Here is a 13,797-nt window from a genome sequence, read left to right on the forward strand (position 1 = left end):
TTGATGTCACACACCCATCCAGCGAATGCCCAGCCACGTCTGCATTTCTTCTGCCACGCCTGCATTTTTCCAAGCACTCCCTGAAAACGGTCAGTTGACACCCAGAAACGCCCTCTTTCTGTCAATCTCCTTGTGGCCAGTTCTGTGATTGGAATAATCGCTAGAACTAGTGCAAAACCACAATGGACTTTGTACCCGTACGATGCGCATGCACATTACGGAGCATGCGCATGCACAGATTAGCCATTTTTTTAGCAGCAGTCTGTGTCATAGATAGGGAAGGCAGAAGGTTAACTAGCTAATAGCAGTCTGTTGGCAGCAGAGGCTGAGCGGGGGGCTGAGAATGAGCCAACGCTGATCAGTGTCCAGTCTGCTCAGACAAAAATATTTTGTGATCAGGGCTGGTTCTAGACCAAAGGAGCCAATGGCAAAAATTTCCTTTGGCACCCCCCCCCCCCCCCCACACACACACACATACACACACACACACACACCAAAAAAGAACATATCCCAGTTTAACATAACGCTATGTGGTGCAAGGTGTGGAGCTGGTCACTTGTATCAGACCTCTGACATTTGCCTTTTCACCCATATTGCATACTTTTTCTTGCAGGTTGTGTCTTAATTCAAGAAGTGTTCTAAGTACTTCAGCTTAGTATCTTTACTGACCCCTCTTTACCCCACACTACATAACTGACCCCTCTATACCCTACACTACATCACTGACCTTTCTACAACCATCACTGCATTACTGACCCCTCTATACAGTACACTGACCTCTATATACCTGCTAGTACATCCCTGATGCCTATATTCCCTAAGCTAAATCCCTGACGCCTCTATTCCCTACGCTACATCCCTGACGCCTATATTCCCTATGCTACATCCCTGACGCCTCTATACCCTACGCTACATCCCTGATGCCTCTATTCCCTACGCTACATTCCTGATGCCTCTATAACCTACGCTACATCCCTGACGCCTCTATACCCTACGCTACATCCCTGACGCCTCTATACAGTACAATGCATTACTGATCCCTCTAGACCATACATCCTCATTACATCAGAGAGATAGTGAAACACTGGAAAAAATAAGGATAAAGTGGACTACAGAAACTGATGCTCTAAACAAAGGAGAGAGAGAGAAAAGCACAAGGGAAAGTGGGCAATCGGAACACCATAGAGAGAGGAGAGATAGAAATGCCTGAAAAAGTAAAGGGGGTTGGGTATGGCATCCGGCGCTCGGGATTCCAGCAGTCACATGATACCTAATCCTAATCCTAACCCTCGGGGGGGCGGATAGGGCTAACCCTCAGGGGGTGGCAGCTAGGACTAACCCCCCCCCTCCTAGTGCCTTCCCTAACACCCCCTCCCCCGGTCCTAACCCTCCCTCCAATACTCGCCTTCGGGATGTTGGCTGTCTGTGTGCCGGCACCAGTCTCCCAAGTGGTGTCAGGATTCCAACATCGGTCAAATGACCGCCGGTATACCGTCTGCCGGGATGGTAAATGTATCCTGAGGACAGGTAGTGAGTGTGGAGGGATAGGTGGTTCAGTAAAATGTAACAGCTCAAACTGCGATCATTCACTGATAAATTGATTTATAGCTCTCCCTTTTTAACCATTGCAGTCATAAAAGCAATGTTTTTTAAACTTTTAAATAAAGCTTGTTAGCATCCCCAGCACACTGTATATGCTGGGAGATGTAGTTCTCAATATGAAAACATTTAATTACTGTATGAACTCTAATTCCCCAACTGAAACCTCTCACAAACACACACTCCTAAATCTAGTACACACACACACACACACACACACATTTCCCCAGTACTGACAACTCTCATCACTTCCACACACTGACAACTCCCTCCTGCTCCTCTCCCCACTGACACTGACAGCTCCCTCACAGTCACACACATCCTCCACCCCCCCCCCACCCACCCCCCCCACACACACACTGATAGCACACATGCACAAATCCCCCCCTCCTCGACACTAACTGTCACGGACTGCTTGGGCAGCAGGGGGCAGGCTCTGACTTGAAGTGCTGAAATTCAACAGCTCTCTCGAACTTGCAAGGCATGGCTGTGCAGCTGTCTCCAGCCATCTCCTTGCCCACTGTGTAATTTGTGGCGTTCTCTGATGTTCCCCGCTCTGCCTCTACAACCGGCACATAATGTACAGCAGTGGTGACTCCTGAGTATGGGCCTGGAGAACTCCGCCTACCGGGGGGTAGGGATTAATAATTTCAAAGGGGCAGAGCTAGGAGTGAAGCAGTGGACAGCAGTTGAGGGGCGTTTCAAACTGTAACAGGGTTGGGACAATTTCAGTATCCTTCCCTCACCGTCTAATTGGTCAGTCCCACGCTGATTGCCATAGCGCCCTTTTGAGACTGCAGAACTCTATCCCTTAGCCACGGTTGGCACAGCTGGATGGTGCCCCTGGCAAGTGCCATCCTGGCCAAGGGGTAGATACGCCCCTGAGGGTCAGGGCCAGAAACAGAAATCTCGGGGCCCAGTACACTGATATCTCTGGGGCCCCCTCAACCCCCCCTTAACTTGGCAGAGGGATCTTTAAAAAAAAATGGAGCCTTTGACTCGGACCGTCAGTGAGGCCGGCAGGTGGTTTTCATACTGGGCTATCCAGCTCTTCGGTGGCAGTGGCAGGGACATTCAGAAAAGGGCCAGCACAGCAACATGCATAATAATGGCAATACAGTATGGACCACAGGGACTGGACAAAGTGATGGGGTAAAAGGAGGGGGGAGGGTTTAGTTGGCCTGTTAATTGTTTTCCTGCTTAAATTGAGCAGTTGGTGGATACACTTTAAAAAGCAATATTGGCACTGTGGCCCCATTATTTCTGTTCTTAATACTTGGAGCCCTGAACAAGTGTCCCCTTTGTCCCCCCTGTCACCGGGCCTGTTCAGGCGTTACCTATGGAGAAGCTGCGACATGACATCCTAGGACACGATACTGCACCATGCATCACCATTATATTTCAGTGTGCCTTGTCAATATTTAAATCTTGTTCTGTGTGACGTGAGTTGTAAATGGTTGAAAATCTCTGTGCTACAGTATCGTCACCATGTAGTTATAACAACACCGCAAAACCACCAAAAGACGTGTTTTGGTAGAGGGACTGCTGGAGGGGCCCATTGGGGCCCCCAGTTTGCTACCCCACCCCAGTATACCTGTGCTGTAGCCAGTGGAAGGGGCACTATCTTCCCGGTGATCTCTTCGGGAAGATGGTGCCGCACATAGAAAGCAAAGACTCTGGCTGCACTCTCCTGCCCTCGCTCTAAGCAAGGTGATCGGGCCACAAAAGGACCCCTGTCGGACCCCTGCCGGACCCCGGCCTGTGGGCCACAAAAGGATGCATTGGGGGCGGCATGCGGCCCATGGGTTTGACACCCCTGCCCTAGAGTATCAAAATTTGTTTCACGGCACCCCTAGGCCAAAGTTTTTTTTATTGAGAAATTCAGAAAAAAATATAAAATTAAGTAAATTGTGTTTATAGCATGTCATCCTCAGGTTCAGTTATGTTGTGAGGGAATGGTTTTGCCAATTTAATAAAGAATAAATAATTTTAATTGGTCCTGGACCACCAAACTATGCTACCAGTGCAAGAACCCCAGTTTGGAAACTACTGCCATAAAATAAACCTTTTTTGTTTTTTTTAAACTACATGTAATACACCTTAGAGCTCAGTTCCTAAAAGGTTTTAAACCCTTGCATACAGTAAACTACACATATTTAAAAATCCTACACTGGGCACAAGTGCTCACGGGCCAATTTCATGGCAGTCTCGGATAGGAGGGCATTGTGGATTCACCAAGGGAATGCTGATGCTGACTCCAAGAAGAAAGGGAGTCTCTTCCCTATGAAGGTGAAGCCTTGTTTGGCGACGGCCTAGTTAATTTGATCTCGGCAGCTCCCGCAGGTAAGTCATCCTTCTTGCCCTATGTTCCCTCTCAACAGATGAAGACGCATCATTATCTGACGCAGTCATTTCGGCCCAATAGATATGCAAGAAGTTAAGATTCCCCTTTCTTTGCAGGTAGAGGAAGGAAAAGAGGGAAGAGGTCTGTAGCCTCTTCAAGATCGCAGGAGCAGAGATCGTCCTCTGCTTCTGCCAAATCCACTGCATGACGCTGGGGCTCTCTTGCAGGAGCCCGCACCAGTGGGGGGCACGTCTAAAACTCTTCAGTCAGTTCTGGATTCATTCGGGCCTGGACTCGTGGGTTTTACAAATAGTGTCCCAAGGGTACAAACTGGGGTTTCAAGACGTTCCCCCTCACCGATTGTTCAAATCAGCCTTAGTCAGCAGGGAGAAGGTTTTTATTCAAGCCTCTTCGTGGTCCCGAAGCCGGACGGCTCAGTCAGACCAATCTTAAATCTGAAATCCCTTAATTTCTACCTAAAGAAATTCAATTTCAAGATGGAATCTCTCAGGGTAGTGATCTCCAGTCCGGGGGATAAAGGAGATTTCATGGTTTTGGTAGACATAAAGGATGCCTACTTATATGTTCCCATTTAGCCACTGCATCAAGCTACCTGAGGTTTGCAATTCAGGATTGTCATTACCAATTTCAGACGTTGCCGTTTGGTCTGTCCACGGCTCCGAGGATTTTCACCAGGGTGATGGCGGAAATGATGGTTCTCCTTCGCAAGCAAGGAGTCACAATTATCCCGTACTTGGATGATCTCCTGATAAAGGCGAGATCCAGGGACCAGTTGGTGCAAAACATCTACTCTCCCTGACAGTTCTTCAACAACATGGTTGGCTCCTAAACTTGCCAAAATCGCAGTTGGTCCCAATGACGCGGTTGTTGTTTTTGGGAGTGATACTGGACACAGAAGAGGTTTTCTTCTAGTGGAAAGGCTCTGGAGATCCAGAGTCTGGTCAAACAAATTCTGAAACCAGCAAGAGTGTTAATCCATCAATGCATTCAGTTGCTGGGGAAGATGGTTGCGGCCTACGAGGCCATTCAGTTTGGCAGGTTCCATGCCAGAGTGTTCCAGTGGGACCTGTTGGACAAGTGGTCCGGATCCCACCTACACATGCACCGGAGGATAATCCTGTCTTCCAAGACCAGAATCTCAGTCCATTGGTGGCTGCACAGTTCTCACCACCTAGAGGGGCGATGGTTCGGGATCCAGGACGGGATCCTAGGGACCACGGATGCAACCCTCCGAGGCTGGAGAGCAGTCACACAGGGGGAAAACATCCAAGGAAGATGGTCAAGTCTTCCTTGGATGTTTTCATCTCCACATAAATGTTCTGGAGTTAAGGGCCATTTAATAACTGCAGACACAGTACGCACTGGGACGGGTGCCCAGCATCCTCTACGGACTAAGAGAAAAGGATTTACCGGTAGGTATTAAAATCCTATTTTCTCTAACGTCCTAGAGGATGCTGTGGACTCCGTAAGGACCATGGGGATAGACGGGCTCCGCAGGAGACATGGGCACTTTAAGAAAGACTTTAGTTCTGGGTGTGCACTGGCTCCTCCCTCTATGCCCCTCCTCCAGAACTCAGTTTGATACTGTACCCAGTGGAGACTGGGTGCTTTTCAGGAGCTCTCCTGAGCTTTCTGACAGAAAGTATTTTGTTAGGTTTTTAATTTTCAGGGAGCACTGCTGGCAACAGACTCCCTCATCGAGGGACTGAGGGGAGAGAAGCAGCCCTACTCTCTGAGTTGCAAGGTCCTGCTTCTTAGGCTACTGGACACCATTAGCTCCAGTGGGATTGGTACGCAGGATCTCACCCTCGCCGTCCGTCCCAGAGCCGCGCCGCCGTCCCCCTCGCAGAGCCGGAAGATAGAAGCCGGGTGAGTATGAGAAGAAAAGAAGACTTCAGAGGCGGCAGAAGACTTCATGATCTTCACTGAGGTAACGCACAGCACTGCAGCTGTGCGCCTTTGCTCCCATACACCTCACATACTCCGGTCACTGTAAGGGTGCAGGGCGCAGGGGGGGCGCCCTGGGCAGCAATATAAACCTCTTTCGCAAAAATATAACATATATACAGCTGGGCACTTTATATATGTATAAGCCCCCACCAATTTTACAGTTTAAGCGGGACAGACGCCCGCCTCCGAGGGGGCGGGGCTTCTCCCTCAGCACTCACCAGCGCCATTTTTTCTCCACAGCACCGCTGAGAGGAAGCTCCCCGGACTCTACCCTGCTTATACCACGTTAGACAAGAGGGTTGAAAAGAGGGGTGGGGGGGGCACATAATTCGCAAATTACATACAGCAGCACTACTGGGCAAACATTAAGTTACTGTTTTATTCCTGGGTTATATAGCGCTGGGGGGTGTGCTGGCATACTCTCTCTCTGTCTCTCCAAAGGGCCTTGTGGGGAAACTGTCTTCAGAAAAAGCATTCCCTGTGTGTGTAGTGTGTCGGTACACGTGTGTCGACATGTCTGAGGAAGAAGGCTATATTAGAGAGGAGCGGGAGCAAATGAATGTGGTGTCTCCGCCGACAGCTGATTGGATGGATATGTGGAATGTTTTAAATGCTAGTGTAAACTCATTGCACAAAAGATTAGACAAGGCAGAAGCTTTGGGACAGTCAGGGTTTCAACCCATGCCTGATCCTATGTTGCAGGGACTGTCAGGGTCTCATAAGCGCCCACTATCCCAGATTGTTGACACAGATACCGACACGGATTCTGACTCCAGTGTCGATTACGATGATGCAAAGTTACAGCCAAAATTGGCAAAATCCATTCGATTTATGATTATGGCAATAAAAGATGTTTTGCACATCACAGAGGAACCCCCTGTCGCTGACAAGAGGGTACATATGTACAAGGGAAAGAAGCCTGAGGTAACCTTTCCCCCCTCACACGAGCTGAACGAGTTATGTGAAAAAGCTTGGGAATCTCCAGATAAAAGACTGCAGATTTCCAAAAGGATTCTTATGGCGTATCCTTTCCCATCAACGGATAGGTTACGATGGGAATCCTCCCCTAGGGTGGACAAAGCATTAACACGCTTATCCAAGAAGGTAGCCCTCCCGTCCCAGGATACGGCTACCCTCAAAGAGTGTGCTGACCGCAAACAGGAGATTACCCTGAAGTCCATTTATACACATTCAGGTACCTTACTCAGACCGGCAATTGCGTCGGCCTGGGTGTGTAGTGCTGTAGCGGCATGGACAAATACCTTATCTGAGGGGATGGATAGCCTAGACAAGGATACTATTTTATTGACCCTGGGGCATATAAGAGATGCTGTCCTATATATGTGTGTATGCAAACTACAGGTGGTGCTGCAGGGCCCACACCCTTTTACTTGTCTTGTAGAGCAGCTCTGAAGCTGTTACAGTGCCCAGCTGCTGCAAGAAATCAGCTTGAATGCTTCAGGGGCTTGGGCATGGCCAACATGAGCCCCACACCGAAGGAGGGTGGGGGTGTTTAATGCAAACTTGGGGTTATCCAAGCGCCGCAAAAGGCCGCCATGCCCTGCATGCCCCTTTTCTCTTTTCATATACAGATGAGGGTTCCAGCCAACTTTGGCCCACTGCTTGGATGACATCACCGTATGCAAATCCGTCTGCTGCAGACCTTCCCCCAGGAATGCTTGCAATAGTTGTTGCATATGGTTTAATGTCTGAGGGTGCTTCAGTATTAGGCAGCCTTCCGCCCTCCCATGTTCATCTGAAAAGATGTGGTCTCCCTGCAGTTGTTGTCCCCAGACGAGAGTTCCCTTGTGCTTCCTCAGTTAAATCTCCTTAACTTGACGGGGGTGTGCCCGAGCAGCCGCCCTCCCCAGCCCTATCCCAACACATACTTATCTTGCATATGAGATCTCTTGATCGTGAAGATAGTTCTCACAGGTTGAGGTTCATCCTGGCCCCGCTCCCCGCTGGAGAGCGCTGATGGGGACAGCAGCTGGGCTTCAGCAGAAGGGTGAGTATGTGTGGCCAGAGACCTCCCTTCCCATGTGCAGGCCTGCAGAGTCTGCCACGCAGGATGGGGCATGTGGCACTCTCCCTCCCAGGGGCTCTTCCAGATGTAGCTCCTCAGCAGTATTTTTCCCGGGCTGCGCGGCGCTCTCCCCGACTGGCATCCGCCCTGGAACACTGCCTTCCTCAACGCAACATCAGCAGGGGGCCCTGGCCTCATCACCATCCCAGGTCTTTCTCATGTATGTATCATGTATGTGTGTGTGATATATGTATGAATCATATATGTTTGTGATATATATATATATATATATATGTATCTATCTATCTATCTATCTATCTATCTATCTATCTATCTATCTATCGTATGTGTGTGTATATATATGTATCTATCATGTATGTATGTATGTATCTATCTTGTATGTATGTATGTGTTCTATCTATCTATCTATCTATCTATCTATCTATCTATCTATCGTGTGTGTGATATATGTATGTATCTATCATGTATGTGTTATATGTATGTATCACACCTTCCTCTATACATATACATACATACATACATACATACATACATACATACACACACCTATATCTGTACGTACACTGACATACACACACCAACATCTATACATAAACACGCTGACCCCTAAACGTACACCAACGTACCCACACCTGCATCTATACCTACACATGCTGACACGTGGACGTACACCGGCTTACCCACATGTGAATCTATACATACATGTGCTGACACCTGGACATACACTGATGTACCCACACCTAACATCTATACATACACATGCTAACACCTGGACGTATACAGACGTACCCACATTTGCATCCATGCATATATAGATGTAGGTGTGTGTACGTCAGTGTACGTCCAGGTGTCAACGCGTGTATGTATAGATGCAGGTGTGGGTACGTCTGTGTATGTCCAGGTGTCAGAATGTGTATGTATAGATGCAGGTGTGGGAACGTCAGTGTAGGTTCAGGTGTCAGCGCGTGTATGTATAGATGCAGGTGCTTGTATGTCCAGATGTCAGTGCATGTATGTATAGATGCCAGTGTGGGTACGTCGGAGTATGTCCATTTGTCAGCGCGTGTATATATAGATGCAGGTGCTTGTATGTTGGTGTATGTCCAGGTGTCAGCATGTGTATGTATAGATGCAGGTGTGGGAATGTTGGTGTATGTCCAGGTGTCAGGGCGTGTATGTATGGATATTAGGTGTGGGTACATCAGTGTATGTCCAGGTGTTAGCGCATGTATGTATAGATGCAGGATAATAATCACACAGCGTGCCCCCCACCAACCACAAACCTCCCCCACCCCCCTGTATGACATAAACACCGCTAATTCCACTTACACACAATAATTTCAGTTTGCGACCAGGAGCCGGCAATGTATGTGCACCCAAATGAAGCCACTGTACATGCCCTGCAGGCTGCTATGTACTGCACAGGTGCAACAAATGTAAATGCCCTATCTTTAAAATGGGGCATATTTTACTAAATTAAAAAAACCTGTAACTTTCTGTAAAACCTTAACCCCAAAAGGCACTACACTAACATCGGGGTGTAGAGTTGGATCTTGATCCAAGGCACCAACAGGCTAAAGCTTTGACTGTTCCCAGGATGCCTTGCACCGCCTCCTCTATAACCCTGCCCAGTGGCGTAACTAGACCTTTGTGGGCCCCATAGCAAAATTCTGAATGGGCCCACCAGCACTCAACAAGAATGAGTGGCGTTTGGGGTCAGAAAAGTAGAGGGGAAGGGGTCTGACAGAGTAGGGGGCAGGACATGAATGAATAGAAACTGAGGTGTCCATTATATAAAGAAATACAGTATGTGTGTCTGTGTGTATATCACACACACACACATATAAGGGAAATTCAAATGCCCTCAATTATTGCACCCATTACACTCTGGTTTAGGTGCACAAAGCACCTAAACCTGAATAAAGTAATGGGCGCGATCATGAAAAGACACCGTTTGGTTGCCCAAATGGGTCTCTTTGCACACATTTCAGCTTGTTTCCCCTGGGGGTAGCGAGCTGAAATAAACATGTCGCACCCGTTGGCAGCAACATTAGAATAGCTGCTGACGGGCACGATTGAGGGAGGAAAGGGACATTTGAATCCAGCCCATAGATGCAATGTGAATATGTAATTTGTACCTTCCTATCTTAAAATGTATATAGTAGTGTTTACACTAGAGGTCTTTCCGAACCCCCTAATCCTAACATTGTAATTTGCTTTAGGGCGCACCTCCAATTAGTCTAGTGTTTCGTATTTTCACATTAAATACTTTCTTGCATTGGTTGGTTAAAGATTAGATCGTATATTTTTCTAGATATAGCTGTGCATAGTCTACAAGGCTACATGCTTCTCCCCTAACTAGAGTTGTGCAGCGGGCATTTTTCGTGTTTCATGTTTTGGTTTTGGTTTCGGATCCGCAGTTGTGTTTTGGATACGGACGCGTTTTGGCAAAACCACCCTTTCGGGTTTTGTATTCGGGTGATTTTTTTTTAAAACCTCAAACAGCTAAAATCATAGAATTTGGGGGTAATTTTGATCCTATAGTATTAAGCTCAATAACCATAATTTCTACTCCTTTCCAGTCTATTCTGAACACCTCACACCTCCCAATATTATTTTTAGTCCTAAAATTTGCACCAAGGTCCCTGGATGACTAAGCTAAGCGACCCAAGTGGGCAGCACAAACACCTGGCCCATCTAGGAGTGGCACTGCAGTGTCAGACAGGATGGCACTTAAAAAAATAGCCCCAAACAGCACATGATGCAAAGATAAATAAAAAAAGAGGCGCAAGATGAAATTGTAGTGTGTCTCTCCTGCTCAGTGTCAGTTCTCAGTAGTATCCTCATCAGTGCTCAGTATCACTGCTCATTGTCTTGTGCTGCAATGTGGTGCTCAGTATACTAGAGTACATTACTAATAGTCCAGTGCTGCATCTTGCTGCTCAGTGTCAGTTCTAGTATCCTCATCAGTGCTCAGTATCACTGCTCATTGTCTTGTGCTGCATTGTGGTGCTCAGTATACTACAGAACATTACTAATAGTCCAGTGCTGCATCTGGCTGCTCAGTGTCAGTTCTAGTAATCTCATCAGTGCTCCGTATCACTGCTCATTGTCTTGTGGTGCTCAGTATACTACAGTACATTACTAATACTCCAGTGTCTTGTGCCGCATATGGCTGCTGTAGGGTGCTGTGGTAGTGTCCTGTCACTGTGCATATGTCATCATTCCAGTCACAGTGATATCTGGTATCTATCTAGTGGTATCTAATTCCAGACATTACCACCGTCTAATTCCAGATATATTACTGGCATATAATTCCACACATTAAAAAATGGAGAACAAAAAGGTGGAGGGTAAAATAGGGAAAGATCAAGATCCACTTCCACCTAGTGCTGAAGCTGCTGCCACTAGTCAAGGCAGAGACAATTCAATGCCATCAACATTATGTAATGATTATACGATACATTATATATCATATCATTGTATGGTTGTAAAATACAACTTAAAAACTTTAATGAATAAATACATAAAGTAGCTTTTATGTAACCTTTTTAAACCTATTAGCATAGACCGAATCTCATCGTGTGTATAGGCCTTTAGTTCAACAACAGCATGGGACCAGTTAGTGTGTTTTGACCACTGCACAGCACCTGGTGTTATATAGTAAGCACCACTATGGCATAGTATACAGCATTATGGGCCTGATATGAGTGTGACCAGCGGTGATGTGGAATGCAGTAGGAGGTGCTGTTTAGCAAGCACCACTTCTATATTAACCATGCAGTATATTGTGTGAATATAGAAGTGTTGGCTGTGTTATGTATTAGAGTAATTATTGCAGCTCCCAGCTAAAATTGCAACAATGTAATTTAGTGACAAGCTGCAGAGATTAACCCTTTCTGTGGCTGCTGCACAACCTCTATTCATATCGCTGAATTCAATTAGGGAGATGTTCTCACCCCGCGAGCAAGCGCAGGTATATGCCACACTTAAATGTATGGGTATGGTCTCCATAAAATGAGCGTAGCCTTGCAGGCAAAGACTACCTTACACCCTAGTTCTTGACCCTGCACCAACAGACCTCGGCCACCACAGGGAAAAAAGTACAGTAATTTCCACCATGTTAAGCCCCACACATTAATGCCCTTTGGAACATATTATGTCACTCACCACAATATCTGTGATACACTATGCCCTACAGTAAAGCTTCTAATTACTTTTACAAAAACTGCTCAACGCCAAGAGTTTCACGTGCTGGGTGTCATGCTCATTGCCAGGGGTTTCACTCTCTGGGTGTCATGCTCATTGCCAGGGGGAACGCAGTAGGAGGTGTTATATAGTAAGCACCACTATGGCATAGTATATAGCATTATATATATTGTGAGCACTGGTGATGTTGAGTGCAGTAGAGCTGCTGCTGGGTAATTACAATTTACTACAACCACCAATATATTCTGCTGCACTATATATATGCAAAGCTAATTCTGCTGGGTAATTACAATTGACTACAACCACCAATATATTCTGCTGCACTATATCTATATTTGCAAAGCTAATTCTGCTGGGTAATTACAATTGACTACAACCACCAATATATTCTGCTGCACTATATCTATATATGCAAAGCTAATTCTGCTGAGTAATTACAATTGACTACAACCACCAATATATTCTGCTGCACTATATCTATATATGCAAAGCTAATTCTGCTGGGTAATGCAAATTGAAACATTATTGCATAGTATGTGATTTTTAAGTACTTTTTTAAAGTTTTGAATGATATAGACCCAGTTTAATCTTTGTGGAATGCCTGGTTGTTGTTTTTAAGGTAATTTATTGCCTGGCATTTGAGGTGGGGGGGGTTTGGTTACAGATTTCAATTATTGGTTTTACTTGTAATAGTCTTCTACTTAAGTCCAATGGTGTAGGCTGTGCAAAGCCGTTTGGCTGCGCATTTATTGATCCAAGCGTGCATTTTTATCAAAGCGTGATAAAATTGACACATAACAGCAGCGTTCAATCAGCGTTAATTTATCTTCAGCTGATATCGATTGTGAATTGACGTTTCTTCTCTTCTTGTCACCTACAGTTAATTACAATTGACTACAACCACCAATATATTCTGCTGCACTATATCTATATATGCAAAGCTAATTCTGCTGGGTAATGCAAATTGAAACATTATTGCATAGTATGTGATTTTGAAGTACTTTTTTAAAGTTTTGAATGATATAGACCCAGTTTAATCTTTGTGGAATGCCTGGTTGTTGTTTTTAAGGTAATTTATTGCCTGGCATTTGAGGGGGTGGGGTGTGGTTACAGATTTCAATTATTGGTTTCACTTGTAATAGTCTTCTACTTAAGTCCAATGGTGTAGGCTGTGCAAAGCCGTTTGGCTGTGCATTTATTGATCTAAGCGTGCATTTTTATCAAAGCGTGATAAAATTGACACATAACAGCAGTGTTCAATCAGCATTAATTTATCTTCAACTGATATCAATTGTGAATTGACGTTTCTTCTCTTCTTGTCACCTACAGGTAATTACAATTTGCCAGCATATTTCTTTTTCTCTGCAACCCACTGCTAAATTGTGCTTCCTAGATGTTTTTATAAAATCACTGAATCAAATCTAACTCTGATTACATCAGAGAAGGCCAGGTACCCTACACCATAACAGGGGGTATGAAATTTGACTTGTCTACTTAAAGATCACCAAAATCTGATAACAAGGTCAATTACGTCCCTGGGTGGGATTGAACCACCAACCTTTTGGTTAATAGCCGTACACACTAACTGATTGCGCCACAGAGACACTTTGCAAAAAGTACATACTGA

The sequence above is a fragment of the Pseudophryne corroboree genome, chromosome 11 (assembly GCF_028390025.1).
Source record: "Pseudophryne corroboree isolate aPseCor3 chromosome 11, aPseCor3.hap2, whole genome shotgun sequence".
In the NCBI taxonomy this organism is placed as follows: Eukaryota; Metazoa; Chordata; class Amphibia; order Anura; family Myobatrachidae; genus Pseudophryne; species Pseudophryne corroboree.